The sequence below is a fragment of the Elephas maximus genome, chromosome 17, assembly GCF_024166365.1.
Source record: "Elephas maximus indicus isolate mEleMax1 chromosome 17, mEleMax1 primary haplotype, whole genome shotgun sequence".
Lineage (NCBI taxonomy): Eukaryota > Metazoa > Chordata > Mammalia > Proboscidea > Elephantidae > Elephas > Elephas maximus.
In genome coordinates this window covers 17,961,408-17,970,133 of record NC_064835.1, presented here as the reverse complement: position 1 = coordinate 17,970,133, position 8,726 = coordinate 17,961,408, and the positions used below count along the sequence as shown (strand labels likewise).

Here is an 8,726-nt window from a genome sequence, read left to right as displayed (position 1 = left end):
ATAGTTCTGAATATTAACCTTGCAGTACCTTGATGTTGAGTGAGGCATAACCTGAAAGTCTCCTTTGGCAGTTGTTATGAGTCACTGGTCTTGATCTCTTATGATGCTGATGCTTAAGGCCATGAGGCCCTTTGAATTGGTTGGTTGATATGACAGAAAGAATTTATTCTCTGGTTATAGATGTTAAGGGTCTGGTTAGAAACAATCAGAATGAGCTCCCGCTAGATTCCTATCTTACAGGTATCAAGTCTTGGGAAAAGAAACGACTGGAATTTCCCCCTTTCCCCATTGGCTCTTAAGTATTTAATATCCATATATAAGTGTAATTTATTGTTCTTTTTTTATTATGGATTTCAAGAAAAGATATGATAGATATTGCTAGAGCTCCAGTAGGCTTCATGCTAAACTATTTAATTTTTTTTTTTTATTTAGAATTTCAGGAAATGCTGAAGACATAGATGAAATATATTTTCTAAAGTGATTTCCCACTGGAAAAATACAGAAAATCATGAAAAACAACCTAAGATATAAGACTTAAAAAGCTCCCCCCCCCCCGCCGATGATCTCTACTGATAGTATTTAGATATTATGATGTACTTATAAAACAGTAATACTTGGAATATTTTTATTTGGGAACTGAATAAAAGCATCTTGCAGACATTGCCAAGAGCTCCTAACAAGCCTGCCATGGAGAGACAATGTCTATTGTCTTTTCAAAGTAAAACTGAATTGTTTTAAAAAACTGGAAACAGAGGCATTACAGATACTATTTGAATTCCTGTAAAGACTGAAATACATTGTTAGGTATAAAACGTATATTTTTAAATATTGTTAAGTGCTGTGGAGTCAGTTCTGAGTCATAGAGACACTACGTACAACAGGATGAAACACTGCCTGGTCCTGTGCCATCCTCACAATCGTTGTTATGTTGAGCCCATTGTTGCAGCTGCTGTGTCAATCTATCTCGTTGTCAAATATTTATTTCATGTTGTATCATTTTCATATAAAATTACAACTAATAAATACAATAATTGCAATTATTTGCTTAGTTGATTTTACCTTAAATGTTTTAATTACCAATTGATGAGAGGCTTTAACCTGTTTACTTGTAAGTCATTTCTGCAAACTGGAGTGAGAACTTAGCAACAGAATGATCCATAAACCCTATGGAAAATTTTGCTTATCAATAAGTATAGAAGAAACCTTGGGGGCATGATAGGTAAATCCATCAGCCCCTCTGAGGGAGAAAAGAACTGGTGATCTGCTTCTGTAAAGTTTACATTGTAGGAAATCCTATGGGACAGTTCTACTCTGTACTATAGGGTTGCTATTAGCCAGAATCGACTCACGGCACATGCAAGAACAACAATCATACAACTATAAACCAAGATTTGTGGTAGAATGCAAAACACAATTTTCTATTCTCAAGAGTTTGACAATCTTGGTTGGTAGGGCCAACACGGCACTATAGACAGAAGCACCACACTGTCCCTCCAAAGCAAAGACCTGAAAAACTAAGTAGAACAGATATAAACATCAATCTTGGAACCCTAAGCATCAAATGAATGGATAAAGAACTCATTCAAGCACTGAATGCAATAGGAAACTGACAGAGAAAAGAGAACTAGGAGAGCTATGCAATGGAAGCCCCCTATTAGCTAACGTGAGGTGGATTTGCCTTTTGGGCCCCTTAGCCATCAAGAATGGCAAGCAAGGAGTGTAGGAAGGCAGTTTCATGAAGCTGCCAGCAGCAGACAGGGCACCTGGTAACCAGGGATACACACTTTTCCACCCCCACCCTTCTTCCACCTTCACGGACTTTGCTCCTTTCCAATGGCCCATGGTCCCTCGGCTGGAGAGACCCTAGCTTCTTGCACTTGAATTCACCTCTCCCCCACCAATAGGCTACTTCAGTGCCATCTTTTTGTTGCTGACTTTTCCCTTTTGGCTACTTGTGGTTTCTTCTCTCTCTCACACCTCCCTCTTTTCATTTCTCATGAACACCTGGCAATGTCTGCCATCTCTGCTCCTTCTTGACTAGCTGAGCAGTGCTGCTTGGCTGCGGCACCACTTCTTCAGTCCACGCTGATAAACTGGTGAGTCCCCTAGGGGCTTTTTTTTTTGTTTTTTTCCTCCTTTTCTTTTCTCTCTCTACTTTCCTTTCTTTTCATTTTCCCAAACACCTGGTGCCATGTACCATCTTTCTTCCTTCTTCATGGACTTTGCAGTGCCGCTTGGCTGGGGAGGCGCTACCCCAGTCTGTGTTGCCACACCAGTGGGGTCCCTAGAGGCATTTTTTGTTCGTTTGTTTTTCTTTTCTACTCTTTACCTCTTTCCTTTCTTCTCTTATGGAATACATAGAAACCAAAGTATACTTACGAGAAATATTAAAGGAAGTCCTTTGATTAGAGAACAGACAACAGCCTGAATTTATGTCACAAGACTGTATCAGTCAGATAGCAACCTAGGTAATGAATGCTCAATGATAAAACAAAGCTGAAAGATTTCCAACAGGGAACCAGAGAGCTTGATCTGTCTATGACAACAAAGTCAGAACAATAAAAGAAGAAATAAATAGTGTAGGCATAAAACTTTCAAATGGAGAGGAAGTCAAGGTGACACCAAGTAATAAAAGACTGGTTTAAACTTAGGAAGATAGGGTAAATTTCAAAGTAACCACAAAGAAAGTTAACAAACCTACTCATCAAAATAAAAAAGAAAAACATAAAGTCTCAGTTAACAAAAAATCTACAAAAACAATGCAAAAAAAACCCACAAACAAAAGGAATTCAGCACAGTATAGTAACAAAGAAAACTTCAGCCCCACAAAAAAAAAAAGCACTACAAAATGGCAGCAATGAACTCTTACCTATCAATAATCACACCGAATGGAAATGACCTGAATGCACTCATAAAACGACAGAGAGTGGCAGAAGGGATTAAAAAAAAAAAAAAAAAGGATCCATCTATATTGTCTATAAAAGACACAACTTAGAAAGAAAGACATAAATTTACTAAAAAACAAAGGATTGAAAAAATATATCAAGCAAACAGCTGCCAAAAAAGCCGGAGTAGCACTTCTAATATCAGATAAAAAAAGACTTCAAAGAAAATCCACCATGAAGGACAAAGAAGGGCATTATATAATGATTAAAGGGACAATCCACCATGAAGCAATAACCGTAATAAAAATCTACACACCCAATGACAGGGCTCCAAAATAGATAAACTCTAACAGCACTGAAAATAGAAACTGAGAGTTCCAAAATAATAGTAGGAGACTTCAACATATCATTTTCAATAAAGGACAGGCAACTAGAAAGCAACTCAACAAAGATACAGAAAATCTAAAGGCCACAATCAACTAACTTGCCCATATAGACATATATAGAACGCTTCACCCAACAGCAACAAAGCACATGTTCTTTTCCAACTCACATGGAATGTTCTCCAGAATAGACCACATCTTAGGCAACAAAGCAACACACAACAAAATCCAAAACATTGAGATTATACAAAGTACTTTCTCTGATCACACCATCAAAGTAGAAATTAATAACAGAAAGCACAAGGAAAAAAAATCAAATGAATAACACCCTGCTTAAAACCATTTTTTTTTTTTTTTAAAAAAACCATTGGGTAACAGAAGAAATCAAAGATGGAATCAAAAAATTCCTAGAATCAAATGAGAATGAAAACACTTCATACCAAAACGTTTGGGACACAGCAAAGGAAATGTTCAGAGGTCAATTTACAGATATAGATGCATACATCAAAAAAGAAGAAAGGGACCAAATTACAGTATTAGCTACACTACTTGAACAAATATAAAAAGAACAGCAGAAGAAGCCCACAGCCACCAGAAGAAAGGAAATAATAAAGATCAGAGCAGAAATAAACGAAATAGAGAATAGAAAAATAATAGAAAGAATCAACAAAACCAAAAGTTGGTTCTTCGAAAAGATCAACAAATTCGACAAACCATTGGCCAAATTGGCAAAAGAAAAACAAGAGAGGACAAAAATAACCCAAGTAAGAAATGAAATGGGGGGCATGACAACAGAACCAACTGAAATAAAAAGGATCATAACAGAGTTTTATGAAAAACTATACTCCAATAAATTTGAAAACCTAGAAGAAATGAAAAAATTTCTAGAACACCCTACGTACCCAACTAACACAAACTGAAAATCTGCATAGACGCATAAGGGATTGAAAAGGTTAAAAAAAAAAAAAAACTCCCAATGAAAAAAGCCCTGGCCCAGATGGCTTCACTGGAGAATTCTACCAAACATTCAGAGAAGAGATTATACCAGTACTACCTGAACGATTTCAGAACACAGAAATGGAAGAGATACTTCCAAATTCATTCTATGAAGCCAGCATAACCCTGATACCAAAACCAGGCAAAGACACCACAAGAAAAGAAAATTATGGACCAATGTCTCGTGAATATAGATGCAAAAATTCTCAACAGAATTCTAGCCAATAGAATTCATCATTATTTCAAAAAAATAATACAGCATGACCCAGTGGGATTCATACCAGGTATGCAAGGATGCTTCAACATTAGGAAATCAATCAGCATAATCCACCACATAAAAGAATCACAAGATATCTTCATGGATGCAGAAAAGGTATTTGACAAAGTCCAGTACCCATTCCTGATAAAAACTCTCAGTAAAATAGGTATAGAACACAAATTTTTCAACATAATAAAGGGCATTTATGCAAAACCAACTGCCAACATCCTTTTTTTTTAACTCTTTTGTACTGTAAATGAAGGTTTACAGAAAACAAAAAAACTAGCTTCTCTCTTAACTATTAGTGCACATATTGTTTTGTGCTGTTGGTTGCCAACCTCAGGACATGTCAACATGCTCCCCTTCTTGACCTTGGGTTCCCTATTATCAGCTTTCCTGTTCCCTCCTGTCTTCTTGTCCTTGTCCCCAGGCTTTTGTGCCCATTTAGTCTCCTTTTGTTTTATGGGCCTGTCTAATCTTTTTCTTAGGAGTGAACCTCAGTAGTGACTTCCATAAATGCATTTGGTAAACACTATGCACTTTGTACCTTTCTAATTTGTTAAGGGTTTCCTCCTTCAAGTTCTTTAAAATATTTTTCCTCTTTTTATTGTGGTAGTGCTTTATTTACATTTTGAAATCTGTCTAATATCCATAGTAATGTTTTAATTGCATGTCCTCTACCAGTTCTCCGAATAACTAGAGATGGTTCATGCACTTTTATCCTCATTAACATCTTTACAATGGTTTCTTATATAAATAAATTCCTCAAAAATGTACAATTCTTATAAACAAATATTTCAACCTATCACTGATCAGTGTGAAAAAAGTTTCTCTCTGGATGTTGTTTTTCCAATGCCTGGGGTAACACAATAAAAATTACTCATACATAGCCCTTGTAAAACATATCCAAGCAGTACACATTTATACATATAATACACATACAGGTACATATAGGTTACATACAAATATATAGATCACATACATATATAAATGTTTTCAGATATACATAAAAACAGAATTTTTTTGCAGGATTAAGACATGCGATACGGAGCTAAAGACTGATTAGTACATGCAAGGACAAGAAAGAAGTTTCTTCTACTTTCCAAAGAGGGAAACATCCTCACCTCTCTCATGACAACTTGTGATTTTATGTGGGAGGTAAAGGGTGACATCACACTGGGGTATTAATGTGTCCTAGTTGATGGTAAACTGATGACAAAGCAAGCGCAGTTGTGTACATGCCAGTCCAGTCAGATGATTTTAAAAACACACTTTAACCAGGTGTAATGCTCACGATTGGTCAAAAAAGCCCCAGTAGCCCTGTGCTCTGCCTCTGGGCACAGCTTTATAGAGAAGAGCAGTCCAAAGCATCATGCCATTTGGAGATGTCCAGGCTGATGCCACCAAGAGCTGCTGAGAGTTATTAACAGGAATGACACCAAGGCACAGTTTTTTTTTTTTTTTTTTTTGGTGTATTGCCCCTCAGGAAGACTAATAAGAGTTTTCTGGTTGAAATTCTAAAAAGCACCAATGGAAGCTTATTTGGGAAAAGGGAAGAGTGGGGAATTTGTTACTTGGAAGTCTTCCCAAATTATAATCTGAGTCACATTTTCTGTTTTAAACTCCTCTTTACTAGGTAAGGAGGGAGATCCACAGATTTTGAGTTGAAGCCCCAGATAATTATTGAGTATCTACAACACAATTCAGCCAAATTTGTTTTCTTTCCAAAGTAAATGCTGAATCTTTGGGTAAGAGTAGTACATGTAATTAGACAAAAAACAATTTTCTAACTTTAACATTTGTTTGTGAATAACTCATCCATATGATTGCAATGCATAATCAAAGAGTGTCACTTCTACATCTATGATTGTATATGGGTGAAAAGAAAAATCTTTAGAAATAGAGGAAAATAAATACAGGATTCTTAGGGAAATGGAGGCGGTACAGCAATGCTAAAACTGTGAAGAATGTTGAATGAAAAAAATAAGTAAAAATACACATAATGTATTCTGACCTGATTAATCTATCAGTCTCTTTCACCACAGAGTTATCATCTTTTGGGCAGGAATCATGTCTTATCATCCCTCACTTGTTCCCGTATTCCTTATATAGTTCTCTGCACTTAGCTACTAGTAGGGACTGCATCTTGTAGATTTCAAATGATTAAAACTTATTTATTTTAGAGATACCTTTTTTTTTAACAGGAGTTTATTTGTATACTTATTGATAAATAAGGGCCAAAACAAACACTATAAAGAAGATTAAAGGATACAGACCAAACAAAGTGCCAAATCCCATGTATATAAAGTATAATTTCCCCACATGAAGGTCTTTGAAGATTTTTAAGAAAATGACTATAGGTAATATGGGTTATTATGGGTGACCTCTGGGACTTCCTAGAATTGACACTGCCCTTCCTGTGTCAGCTCTCCATGTGACACTATAAATTCAGCCTTATCCTTGTGAGCTTTCTTTCAAATAATCATGTTAGCAATAATTTCATTACTTCTGTATATATGTTGCAGTCTCTGGACCTCTACCTAACTGAATCTTCTCCAAGAATTAGAAATCTTTGCTAATGCAAAATACTCTTTTCTCAATGATTTTACTGAGAGCAACTTTGACATCCTTATTCCTCAGGCTGTAGATCAGGGGGTTCAGCATTGGCACAATAGTGGTGTAAAATACAGAAGACACTTTGCTTTGGACCGTGGAGCTGACATTTGATGGCTGCAGGTACATGAATGCTGTAGAACCATAGAAGATTGTAATTGCCGTGATGTGGGAGCTACAGGTACTGAAAGCTTTGGACTTGCCCTCAGTGGAGCGAATTCGCAGGATGCTGGCAATGATGGAGACATAGGAGCCAAGGATTGTCAAGGTTGGTGCAAGAATATTAAATACACTGAGGCACAAAATGACCAATACATTGGCATAAGTGCTAGAGCAGGAGAGCCCCAAGAGCGGAAAAATATCACAGAAGTAATGATGGATTGTTTTAGCTTTACAGAAGACCACTCTTAGCATGCAAACTGTGTAAGCTGTGGCAACAATGAAGCCCATCATATATACCTCAACTACCAACCAGGAACAGACCTGATAAGACATGGTGACATTGTAAAGCAATGGCTTACAGATGGCAACATAGCGATCATATGCCATCACAGCCAACATATGACTTTCTGATACAATAAAAAAAATGAAGAAGTAGAGCTGAATCATGCATTCAGGGTAGGAGATGGTGTTTTTCTCTGTCACAAAGTTCACCAGCATTTTGGGGTTAATGACAGTGGAATAGCAGAGATCAATGAAGGACAAACTACTGAGGAAATAGTACATGGGGGTGTGCAGGTGAGAACTGAGCCCGATCAGTGTGATCATGCCCAGATTCCCCACCACTGTGACCAAATAGACTCCTAGGAAGAAAAGAAAGAGGGGCAGCTGGAGTTCTGGTTTGTCTGTTAGCCCAGCAAGGATGAACTCAGTCACTGTGGAGTGATTTCCTGCTGCCATTTTCCTCTGGGAATTCTATGGAGGAAGAGAAGACGAAATTTGAGGTAAGTATTTATTTATGCAGTGTGAAACAGGTGCAAGTCTTATCATTCAGGTATCTCCAATTATCTCCCCCATCCCTGCTCTGTGTTGGAAGTTAAATAGTCTGGGATTTCAGTTTTACGGGTTATTCAAATAAATATCAGATGGAATTTTATCTTTTTGTGTGTGTGTGTGTGCTGTAACTGACCAGTCTCTGAACATCCAAAGAACTATTCTGTTAACTTAGAATATTGAGTGTTCTGACCCTGGCGGTACAATGGCTTAGCACTGGCCTACTAACCGGAAGGTTGGCAGTTCAGACCAACCAAGTGGCTCTGCTAGTGAAAAACCTAGAAATCTTAAAATCATATGGAGTAATTCTACTCTGTCACATAGGATCGATATGAGTTGAATATGGACTCATTAGCACCTAACAACAGCAACAACAACAAAAACTTTCCATGCCTTATTTGCAACCCTATCAATTCTTTCACAGAACAGATACTACCAGGAAACATGTACTAGTTACCATAGAGTTGATTCTGAGTATGTGTGTCAGAGTAGAACTGTGCTCCACAGGGTTCTCAGTGGTTGATTTTTTGGAAGGAGATCAGCATGACTTTTTTCTGAGGCACATTAACCATTTGCGGTATCCAGGGATTCCACAAC

At 37.2% G+C, this 8,726-nt stretch overlaps 1 pseudogene; it reads right to left on the bottom strand.

The window, feature by feature from the left end:
• Window positions 1-7,085: 7,085 nt before the first annotated feature.
• Window positions 7,086-8,036, bottom strand: LOC126060999 (olfactory receptor 150-like; annotated as a pseudogene).
• Window positions 8,037-8,726: the final 690 nt, after the last annotated feature.